Below are 12882 nucleotides of genomic sequence, written 5' to 3' on the forward strand. Positions count from 1 at the left end.
TATATGAGTAAGAATACTACTAAAAAAGGATAGAGTGATAAAATTTTCTGGAAATAAGAAATACTGGTTAATTATAAATTGGAAAGATCATGCATCTGAATGCTACCTGGTTAGAATAAGGGTTGGGGAGAGAGGGTCACAATGATTAAGACAGTGTCTATTAGTTGTAGCATGCTGTCTGTTTATGCTCTCTGTAGCAGAGACAGAAACTCACATGTCCATTTACATGATGTGGTATGAATAAACAAGAACATTCAAAAGAGAAAAAGAATCAATGTAAGGGATAAGAGAAAAAAAGAAACTGAACAGAAAACATAAGATAATTATTTCTGATGTAAAAATTTCTAAAGATAAACAAGTAATAGTTTGATTTCTATTTATCTTATTGCAGTGTTTTGAATACAGCTGAGTTACAATGATGCAAATATAAGCAGTAATTAATATATGCTTGCATATTACACTACATATTTATTACTTTAGATATGTTTGTGTCTATGGAGTGCTCTTGTTTTAGCAAATTATAAAGATGATTTAATTTCTAGATTCCAGTTTAATATATATTATTTGTGATATATCTCTTCACAGGGAAATAATAAAAGGAGAGATAAATGGTGATTCAAACATAATTGTTATGACATTACATATTGTATTCTCTAGATTTAGCAACTATTGCCTAAAAATTATTTTTATATAGGATGTATACCTTTGCTTTCTCCCCAAGATAAACAAAGTATCTAATCTTAGAAAAGCAAAGTATGGGAGATAGAGGTAAAGATAGTCATGGTTGAAAGTGTGATCTGGGAAAACAAGATAATCTGAATAGTTGTAAAGGAGAAGAGAATCTTAACATACACTCTCAAGACAATGATACTCTAGGTTAGGTGTATAATCAGATAACATAATACACATGTTACATAATTTATATTATTTGATTGGTGTATTAACATTAAGGAGCTGAATGGAGAGAAAGGGGAAAATGGTACACCTGCATAAATCTATTACTACAAAAATTATCTTTTCTAGTCCCTTGGTAATTCAACATTCCATGAAATCTGAGATGAAATTCAGCAATAATAAAGAAAAATAAGAATACTTTGTATGCTTTAGTTATATTTTATAGGTGTCTCAGAAACAATACAAAGCATGCTTTAATATGACAAATGAAACTGCAAAATTTGTTAAATTTACTCAATGGCAATTAAGTGACAAAAGTTGTCCAACAACAAAACATAAAGAAAGAAAGTGAAGTCACTCAGTCGTGTCCGACTCTTTGCGACCCCATGAATTGTAACCTACCAGGCTCCTCTGTCCATGAGATATTCCAGGCCAGAATACAGGAGTGGGTTGCCAATTTCTTCTCCAGGGAATCTTCCTGACCCAGGGATCGAACCCGGGTCTCCCGCACTGCAGGCAGACGCTTTACCCTCTGAGCCACCAAGGAAGCAATATAATACCAAGTTCTCAAATAACAGAGATATGGAATGGTCTATATGTGAAATATCCAGCTATTGTTGTATACTTGTTTAACCCCAAATTAAACTTGTTAAAAAAATGAAAGGATTATATTTAAAGTTTTACAGAAGGAGAACCAGCTTCAATTATTTCATAAAGCATACCTAATGAGTCTGTACCTCACTACAATTGGAAGATTTGATCATCATTTACTGATGATTACTATGGCCCTGAAGTAGTACTTTATAGAAAATGGCTACTTTCTATATAACATTCCTCACTGCTGGCAAGCATTCTTGAAGAAACTTCATGGGTGAAGATGATTAACATAGTGAATATTAGTGTCTTCTTTTTATCTGAGAGGGCAGCAGAGACAAATGGCTTTGTGTCTAACCCTTTATTCAGGCATAACACAGAATCACTCCCTGAAGACTGTAGGCCTAAGTAGTTACTATAACTGGAGTTTTCTTATCTTGGTTCAACGAGCATTGGACACAAGAGATTTTTGCCAAAGTGATAACCTTTTAGGTAATAGAACTATTAACTTATTTGCATTATTTTTTTCATAGCTTGTATCTAAGACTATGCAAAATAGGCACAAAATATGTGAATGCACACATTTAGACAATGATGTCAAATGTAGATTATGACATTATTCTCAGTGAAGAATTTTCATACTATTATACTCAATTTCTAAAAAATCAAAGAGAAAAGGCTTTCCCAGAACGAAGACATCTTAGCTGTGCCAGATGCACAACTTATCATTGTCAATACCTATAACTACTCTTCTTTTTTCCGCTTGGGCTCAAAGAAATGACTTTACCTCTTTTTATCAAAAACAAACACATTTATCTATTCTTGACTCAAACTCCACTTCAAAGAATCTTACATTTACTATCCATCTCTTTATAAGTAGGGAGCATTTGTAGATGTAAGAATTCTGGAGAAAGGAATATACATTTACAAATACTCTGAGTATAATTATCAGCTGCCTTCTAAAAGGTTGACCCATTTGATGATCCCCAAAATAACCATAAAAATTTCCTTCTAGGCCATGTATTTGGTGTCAAAATGAATGCTATTGACTCTTTTGAAATGTGCTGACTACATGAAAAATGTCAATTACCTGCCATTCTGCTATATTTCTCTTACTATAATGGTTCCAACAATTGCTCATACATTTCTGGTTAATTTCTGTTTATGTTTTATTTTTTAAACTTTCATTTCAAAGAGTGCTTCAGATAAGATTCTTTACATATATATAATATGTGTGTGTGTACACACATATATATACATAATACATACATGTATGTACACACAATATTCTTTAAAGTTATCATAGAAGAATTCAATCTCGAATTTATTTCTACTAATCTCTAAACAATCTTTTAGGATCTTGGAAATAAGAACTAACCTTTTGTGCCTCACTTTTCTCCTCTAAAAAATTAAATAAATTAATATATTCAACCTTTAGAATAAACATTGGCAGAGCATAGGCATTTAATAAATGTTAATAATAAAATACTAAATATTTTGTCATCATTGCCTAAAAGACAGTCAAATACATTTTTATTGACAGCATTTTGAAATATTTATTTTTTTAAGTTGGCACTGGCTCTTTTCCTCTAAAACAGAATTTTATTTTTAAAAATATAGACCAGTGTATTAATATTTAATGTAATGGCTTCTAGAATTTGAGCCTTCAAACTTTAGCATCACAACACTTAAATGTTCTCTCATTTCTCTATGGCAAAACCAACCAATATAATATTGTAAAATAATTAGCTCCAATAAAAATTAAAAAAAAATAAATAAAATAAAATTTGTTTTCTAGTGTATAGTTATACTTCTTTTTGCCTAGACTACATATTTATGAATCAAGTATGGAATATGAGTCTATCTGCTTCTTTATATTGCTATCCAGTTTTCCGAGGATGTTTTAGATCTTAGGTCAAAGATTTTGATAGCATATAAATTGGTACACTTATTTTATTAATTTTGATATAAATATTCTTTCTTTTTTATAATCTGTGAAAGTATTTTAATTAAGTACAGTTGATTTACAATATTATACCATTTTCAGGTTACAAAATTCAATATTTTTATCAATTACAATTTATTTAAAGTTATTATAAAATAATGACTATATTTCACTCTGCTGTATAGTATTCCTTACTGCTTATTTATCCTATACATAGTAGATTGTGTCTATTAATCAACTACCCTGCTCTCACCCACCCTCTTTCCCTCTCATCATTGTTAACCACTAGTTTGCTCTCTACATCTGTGAGTTGAGTCTTACTTGTTTTTCTTTTATATATATATTAATTATATTCTATGCAGCCAAAGATGGAGAAGCTCTATACAGTCAGCAAAAACAAGACCGGGAGGTGACTGTGGCTCAGATCATGAACTACTTATTGCCAAATACGCCCGGCTCCCGGCGGCGCAGACGCGAGAGACGCCCGGCTCCCGGCGGCGCAGACGCGAGAGACGCCCGGCTCCCGGCGCAACTGACCACGTGCAGAATCATGGCTGAGAGGAGCTGCCCCACACCCAGGGTTAGGGCGGTGGCCGAGAGGAGCTGTACCACGTCCAGGAGGCGGTGGCTGCTTGGGCACCGGAGGGCCGAGAGGAGCTGCTCCACATTCAAAGCAGGAGGGGCGGCCTTGAGGAGATACCCCTCGTCCAAGGTAAGGTACAGCGGCTGCGCCTTGCTGGAGCAGCTGGGAAGAGGTACTCCACGATCAAGTGGAATATAAGAATCCAGTGTTCTGGGGAGGAAGGAACAAGATGGCGGAGGGATAAGACGGCGAGACCACTTTCTTCCCCACAAATTCATCAAAAGAACATTTGAATGTGGAGTAAAGTCCACAAAACAACATCTGAATACTGGCAGAGGACATCAGGCTCCCAGAAAAGCAGCCATTGTCTTCTAAAGGAAAGAGAAGAAATCAAGCTCCACCCACCAGAACACTGACACATGCCTCCCTAACCAGGGAACCCGGACAAGTCACCCGTCCAACCCCACACACAGTGAAGAAACTACGTAATAAAGAGAACTCCACAAACTGCAAGAAGAGGGAAAGGCCACCCCAAGCAAAGCAATATAAGCAAGATGAAGAGGCAGAGAAATACCCAGCAAGTAAAGGAACAAGATAATTGTCCACCAACACAAACAAAAGAAGAAGATATAGGGAATCTACCTGATAAAGAATTTCAAATTTTGATGGTGAAAATGATTCAAAATCTTGAAAGCAAAATGGAGTTACAGATAAATAACCTGGAGAAAAGGATTGAGAAGATGGAAGAAAGATTTAATAAGGACTTAGAAGAAATAAAAAAGAGTCAATATACAATGAATAATGCAATAGATGAGATCAGAAACACTCTGGAGGGAACAAACAATAGAATAACAGAGGCAGAAGACAGGATTAGCGAACTAGAAGATAAAATTGTAGAAATAAATGAAACAGAGAGGAAAAAAGAAAAACGAATTAAAAGAAATGAGGACAATATTAGAGACCTCTGGGACAATGTTAAACGCTCCAACATTCGAATCATAGGAGTCCCAGAAGAAGAAGACAAAAAGAAAGACCATGAGAGAATACTTGAGGAGATAATAGTTGAAAACTTCCCTAAAATAGGGAAAGAAATAATCACCCAAGTCCAAGAAACCCAGAGAGTCCCCAACAGGATAAACCCAAGGCGAAATACTCCAAGACACATATTAATCAAATTAACAAAGATCAAACACAAAGAACAAATATTAAAAGCAGCAAGGGAAAAGCAGCAAATAACACATAAGGGGATTCCCATAAGGATAACAGCTGATCTTTCAACAGAAACTCTTCAGGCCAGAAGGGAGTGGCAAGACATACTTAAAGTGATGAAAGAAAATACCCTACAGCCCAGATTATTATACCCAGCAAGGATCTCATTCAAATATGAAGGAGAAATCAAAAGCTTTACAGACAAGCAAAAGCTGAGGGAATTCAGCATCACCAAACCAGCTCTCGAACAAATGCTAAAGGATCTTCTATAGACAGGAAACACAGAAAGAGTGTATAAACTTGAACCCAAAGTAATAAAGAAAATGGCTACGGGATCATACTTATCAATAATTACCTTAAACGTAAATGGGTTGAAATTTTCAAAAAGGCTAGGAAACAATTCTCATAGCCATCAATAGTTCAGTGTTGAGTTCATGAATAGTTTTTAAAGTTTGGGACAAACTGTAGTATTTGCTATTTAAAGTACTATTTGTAATTGGCATATTACGATGTAACATTGGTCTTCATTTCCAACTTAAAACGCCTAAAAATGCCTAACAGGTTTTTAGATTTGTGAATTTTAGTTGAAATGTATTTTACGATGTTACTAAACCTGCAGAAATATTGAAATATTTCAGAGAACTTATTCACTGTACATTTAATTTATTTTATTTATAAAAGTTATGAACTGTAGAAAGTTTTACTTGTTGGGTCAAATGCTTGTTGCTTCAAATGCTTGTTGCATTTGAAGTGCTAGTTACAAGAAAATCAAATACCTTCAATGTATAAATGCTATTAAGTTTTTAAAGGACTCTGGAGTATAAGTAAGTTTGTTTAAAGAAATTTAGTCTATTCAACCTGAATCAGCTCTGTCAAACATTAATTAAAAGCCTCATTTTAAATAAATAAATAAATAATGGTGGTGGGAGGGAGGGTTGGGAAGCTGGCTGGAGGTGGAGGTGGTGAAGTTTATAAATCTAATTAAAAATGAAGTTGCATTTCCATTTTCCAAATCCACCCATCCACCAGCGTACTGTGTCACTAGACATTATGTATGATTTTACTTTGCGACAGAAACCATTACATTTAAAAATTCATTACAGCAAGGTGAGTTAGACACATGATGGATGCAGCTTTAATTCTGCCATATATTATTACAGTTAAAATGTAAATGATGAAAAATATTTTGTGCTTATCAGCATTTATGTGGAAATGTGTTTTACAGTGATATATGATGTTATATTTCTATTATTGTGATGAAAAAAAAAAAGCAATACAAAAAGACGAAGTGTTTATTAAAACATGAAAAAAAAAAAAGAAATAAATGGTTTTGCAGCACTGAAGAGATTATAGAAAGTAAATAAGCTAGATCAGACCTGTTTTACGTAGTAATTTTATAGTTTATTTTAATTATTTCAGTTGTAAAATATTGTTATACTGTTAATTAGTTCTGATTGTTCATATTAAACTATTGTAATGCAAAAAAATAAATAAATAAATAAAATTAAAAAAAAAAAAAGACTTGAATGAAGTAGGGAAAACCATTAGACCATTCAGGTATGACTTAAATCAAATCCCTTATGATTATATAGTAGAAGTGAGAAATAGATTTAAGGGACTAGATCTGATAGAATGACTAATGAACTATGGATGGAGGTTCATGATATTGTACAAGAGACAGGGATAAAGACCATCCCCATGGAAAAGAAATGCAAAAAAGCAAAAGGGCTGTCTGAGGAGGCCTTATAGATAGCTGTGAAAAGAAGAGAAGTGAAAAGCAAAGGAGAAAAGGAAAGATATAAGCATCTGATGCAGAGTTCCAATGAAAAGCAAGGAGAGATAAGAAAGCTTTCCTCAGCATTCAAGGCAAAGAAATAGAGGAAAACAACAGAATAGGAAAGACTAGAGATCTCTTCAAGAAAATTAGAGATACCAAGGGAACATTTCATGCAAAGATGGGTTCAATAAAGGACAGAAATGGTATGGACCTAACAGAAGCAGAAGATATTAAGAAGAGGTGGCAAGAATACACAGAAGAGCTGTACAAAAAAAAAAAAATCTTCAAGACCCAGATGATCAAGATGGTGTGAACACTCACCTAGAGACAGACATCCTGGAATGTGAAGTCAAGTGGGTCTTAGGAAGCATCACTATGAACAAAGCTAGAGGAAGTGATGGAATTCCAGTTCAGCTCTTTCAAATCTTGAAAGATAATGCTGTGAAAGTGCTGCACTCAATATGCCAGCAAATTTGGAAAACTCAGCAGTGGCCACAGGACTGGAAAAGGTCAGTTTTCATTCCAATCCCAAAGAAAAGCAATGTCAAGGAACGCTCAAACTACCACACAGTTGCACTCATCTCACATGCTAGTAAAATAATGCTCAAAATTCTCCAAGCCAGGCTTCAGCAATATGTGAACCGTGAACTTCCAGATGTTCAAGCTGGTTTTAGAAAAGGCAGAGGAACCAGAGATCAAATTGCCAACATCCACTGGATCATCGAAAAAGCAAGAGAATTCCAGAAAAACATCTATTTCTGCTTCATTGACTATGCCAAAGCCTTTGATTCTGTGGATCACAATAAACTGTGAAACATTCTGAAAGAATTGGGAATACCAGACCACCTGACCTGCCTCTTGAGAAACCTGTATGCAGGTCAGGAAGCAACAGTTAGAACTGGACATGGAACAATAGACTGGTTCCAAATAGGAAAAGGAGTACGTCAAGGTTGTATATTGTCACCCTGCTTATTTAACTTCTATGCAGAGTACATCATGAGTAACGCTGGGCTGGAAGAAGCACAAGCTGGAATCAAGATTGCTGGGAGAAATATCAATAACTTCAGATATGCAGATGACACCACCCTTATGGCAGAAAGTGAAGAGGAACAAAGAAGCCTCTTGATGAAATTGAAAGAGGAGAGTGAAAAAGTTGGCTTGAAGCTCAACATTCAGAAAACAAAGATCATGACATCTGGTCCGATCACTTCATGGGAAATAGATGGGAGAACAGTGGAAACAGTGTCAGACTTTATTTTTTGGGGCTCCAGAGTCACTGTGGATGCTGATTGCAGCCATGAAATTATTAAGCATACTACTTGCAAATGATTTTTTTTTTCTGTAATAAGGCATATTTTCTTCTCATCCTGAATCACATGGTAAGTGATTGTCTGAGTTTGGTAAGGGGGCTACATTAAAAACTCTGCGGTTTTGTTAGAAAAGAGGAAAGAATGAACAGACTTATTCATTAAAAATGATAACTACATCTTTAAGCTAGTATGTAAGATTTCTGAAATTCTGAATGAAACTAAAAACATTTCTTGCCATTTTAATCATTTAAAATGGTACAACTGCCCCTACCATGATATCTAACTTTATCCCTGAGCTTCTTTGAAATAGTACCTTCTTTTCTTAGTAGACACAAGCAATGGCGTATTAAAACTTGTCCCTAAACTCACAGCATATCAAAACTTTATAGAAAATGTTAACTCCTTGTAGCTGTAGAGTAACAAAGAAAATTCTGAAGGTAATTGAATTCAGTTGAGACTCTAATCATTAACTAACTTTCAGCTTCAATATTGCTATTAATTTGTGATTGCATGCCAGTCGGTAAGGAAAGAAACCGAAGAAGGAAATTCTATCACATGGATTTGTATAATTCCCAGTTAGTGATGATTTAGTTCAAGATGGCAACTGTAATAAACAAGCCTCAAAACATATAATCAATTAGAAATGATAAAATTGTATTACTTACTCAAGTGAAGTCACAAATTTGTGTTCCATGTTTGTGACTATCTCTCCAAGAAGCAGTCATTTGAGCACCGAGTTCCCTGCATTCCATAGTTCTGGCATTTCAAGGCACGCCTTCTGTTTTCCATGCTGTTCTGCATGAAAACAGTGGGAAAAAAGGAGTATGAAGATCACTTGTAAAAGAATCTTATGAGGGGGGATACATGATTTCTCCTAACACTCACTTGATTACCTGGAATTCCAGCTTGTTCCCGCATTTACTTAAATAAGGCTGGACATTAGTAGAGCTGTGGGGCAATGATAGGGGAAACAAGTAGGCTAGCACAATGAGTAGAGTATTCATTATCTAGATAAAGGGCTTCCCTTGTAGCTCCATTGGTAAAGAATCTGCCTGCAATGCAGGAGACCTGTGTTCCATTCCTGGGTTGGGAAGATCCCCTGGAGAAGGAAATGGCAACCCAGCTCAGTATTCTTGCCTGGAGAAATCCATGGATAGAGGAGCCCGGCAGGTTACACATAGTCTATGGCATCGCAAGAGTCAGAGATGACTGAGCAACTAAGCACACGCACAGAACTAGATGAAAGAAGGAAGACAGCCCCATAATCCTGGGCCCTACAAGATTTTTCAACATTTCAGTTTAGATTGAACAATTTGGTATTTACATGGGGATGAGGTCACATCCCTGGCATAAAAATATCATTAGTGGCATAAAATTCTAATGACTGTGTAGCAGTCTTTCTATTTCGTATTATTTAATAGCAATCTCAGACTAAAAGCTTACTCTTCTAAACCTATGAGAGTAATTGGCTGTAGGGGGAAAAAAATAAAAGATGAGATCTAGTCAATTTGGTCTGATTCAAATACTAAAAATGAACTTTTAACCCTTTTGATTTATTAAGAAGTCTTTTGGGTTTAAATCACTGTTCTTTTAAATAGATGAACTGTTTATATAATATACTATAGGCTCACAGTTTGATGCTGCATGCATACAGATTAAAAAGAATGAAGTGAAATAGATTTCAAAAGTAAGAAATCTACTAATGCAATTTTTGAGTGTGCTATAGTACATTATTATTTATTCACTAATCATTAATCAAGAGTTACAGATTCATGTTATTTGTAATTTTCTATGCAACATATTTTTAAGAGCAAGTTACAGAAGAAAGCCAGAAATTATATTTAGCACCGAAATCTGGCATCTTAATTTTTTATTGAAAAATTTATTTAGGTAAATTTTTATGTCTTTTCTTACAAAGATATCTCATTTCCAGCCACTTCTAATATTCAATATTTAAACATACACCACATTTTATTTAATCAGTTTGTTCTAAAATTCTCATATTACAGACTTTCTATAATCTATCTATCTATCATTATTGGATGTTGGGGATTAGGCCATTCCTGAAGGAAAGCATAGTTCAGCAGCAGGTTTCCTGCTCAAACAGAATGAAGTGACATGAAAGTCGCTCAGTCGTGTCCAACTCTTTTTGACTCCATATACAGTCCATAGAATTCTCCAGGCCAGAATACAGGAGTGGGTAGCCTTTCCCTTCTCCAGGGGATCTTCCCAAACCAGGGATCGAACTCAGGTCTCCTGCATTGCAGGCAGATTCTTTACCAGGTGAGGCAAAAAGGGATATTTAAAACAGAGTAGGAGACCTTTATTTTATTTCCTGTACAATTAAATCTTCTTCAGTCTGGCTAGTATAGACAATGTTATTTGCTCAAAAAGTTCATATATTAATATTACAATCCAGTTGTTCCACTTTGGCTTGTTCCATCAATAAGACAAAAAAAGAAAACCCACAGAAGTGGACAAAATATTTGCAACCAAAGCAAGCAACAAGAGATTAATCTCCAAAATATGCAAACAGCTCATTCAGTTCAATAGAGAAAATAATAATAAAAATGGGTGAAATATCTAAATAGACATTTCTCCAAAGATGACATACAGACTGCCAAGAGGCACAAGAAAAGATTCTCAGCATCACTAATTATTAGAGAAATCCATATCCAAATTACAGTGAGGTATCACCTCACACCAGTTAGAATGGCCATCATCAAAAAATTACAAACAAAATATGCTAGAGAGACTGCAAAGAAGAGGGATTCCTGCTATACTTTTGGTGGAAATGTAAATTAGTACAGCCACTATGCAGAACAGTATGGAGATTCCATAAAAAACGTAAAATAGAGCACCGTATGATCCAGCAATCCCACTTCTGAGCAATCATCCATAACTTGAAAAACCCTAACTTAAAAGGATACATGTACCCCAATGTTTATCACAGTACTATGTACAATAGCAGGGACATGGAAGCAATGAAATGTCCATCAATGGAGGTAAGCACACAGAAGATGTGGTACATAATAAATACAATGAAATACTGTTCATCCATTAAAAAGAACGAACCAATGCTGTTTGCAGTGACATGGATAGATTTGCATATAGGAGACAGGAAGAATGAAAGAAAAGCAAGCCCCGGCAAGGGCCACAAAAGAAATTTGATAAACTGGATGCTATAAGGGATGAGACTCTTGGAACAGGTCCAGAAGGAACAGTTCATAGTCTTGAAAACAAGATATGATCTTGGGGTCAGAAAACCAACCCAAGACTGTTTCTCAACTGTCGTCTCAGAGTCACACATTTTACATATCTGGTGAAATATCTATAGATAAGAATATTGGTCTTAGTTGATGATTTGTTATTGATTACTGTTTCTTAGTTACTCAGTGGTTAATGATTTACTTTGTTCTTTGGCCCTAAAGGCCACATGAGTTATTGCTTAACTCCCTACATATTCTTTCATTCACAGCTGAAAGTATAATAAAGCTGGCTTGGATTCAGTTTCAGCACCTTCACCTTGGAGCAGTGTTGGTACCTGGATCCTCACTTTTCACTGAATTCTTGTGTCTTGTTTCTCATTCTCCAGCTGTATCACGTTTTCAGAAACTCTGCTTGTTGAACTGGTCTCGATACTTGCAGATGATATACTGAGACAAGTAAATCAGACATGGAAAGACATATCATATGATATTGCATGTATGTGGAATATAAAGAAATAGTACAACTGAATCTATTACAGATTACAAATGAATCTAAAACAAACACTGAGTCACAGATGTAGAGAACAAACTTGTGATTTCCAGTATGGAAAGAGGAGAGGGGATGGATAAATTGGGAGACTAGGTCCACATATACACACTACTACAATAGAATATGTAACTAATAAGAACCTACTGAATAGCACAGAAAATCTATCCAACATTCTGTAATGACCTATATGGGGAAAGAATCTAAAAAGGAGTGATATCTATGTATGCATAACCGACTCATTTTTCTGTAAAGCAGAAACTAACACATTGTACATCAAATATGTTACAATTTAAAAGAAACAGCAATATGAAGAAACCAATATATATTCATAATTTTGGTTATAGAAGTAGGACTATACCACGTTCAAAAGTTAGAAACAATAGTTAGAGCCAAACATGGAACAACGGACTGGTTCCAAATAGGGAAAGGGTTTCATCAAGGCTGTACATTGCCACCCTGCTTATTTAACTTATATGCAGAGTACAAAATGCAAAATGTGGGTCTGGATGAAGCAAAAGTTGGAATCAAGATTGCCAGGAGAAATATCAATAACATCAGATGTGCAGGTGACACCACCCTTATGGCAAAAAGCCAGAACAGGAACTAAAGAACCTTTTGATGAAGGTGAAAGAGCAGAGTGAAAAAGCTGGCTTAAAACTCAACATTTAAAATACAAAGATCATGGCACCTGGTCCCATCACTTCTTGGCAAATAGAAGGGGACACAATGGAAACAGTGACATATTTTATATTCCTGGGCTCCAAAACTACAGCAGATGGTGACTGCAGACATAAAAGATGCTTCCACTATG

This window comes from Moschus berezovskii, chromosome 10 (genome assembly GCF_049115385.1).
Source record: "Moschus berezovskii isolate FMDL1 chromosome 10, NW_MosBer_1.0, whole genome shotgun sequence".
NCBI lineage: Eukaryota > Metazoa > Chordata > Mammalia > Artiodactyla > Moschidae > Moschus > Moschus berezovskii.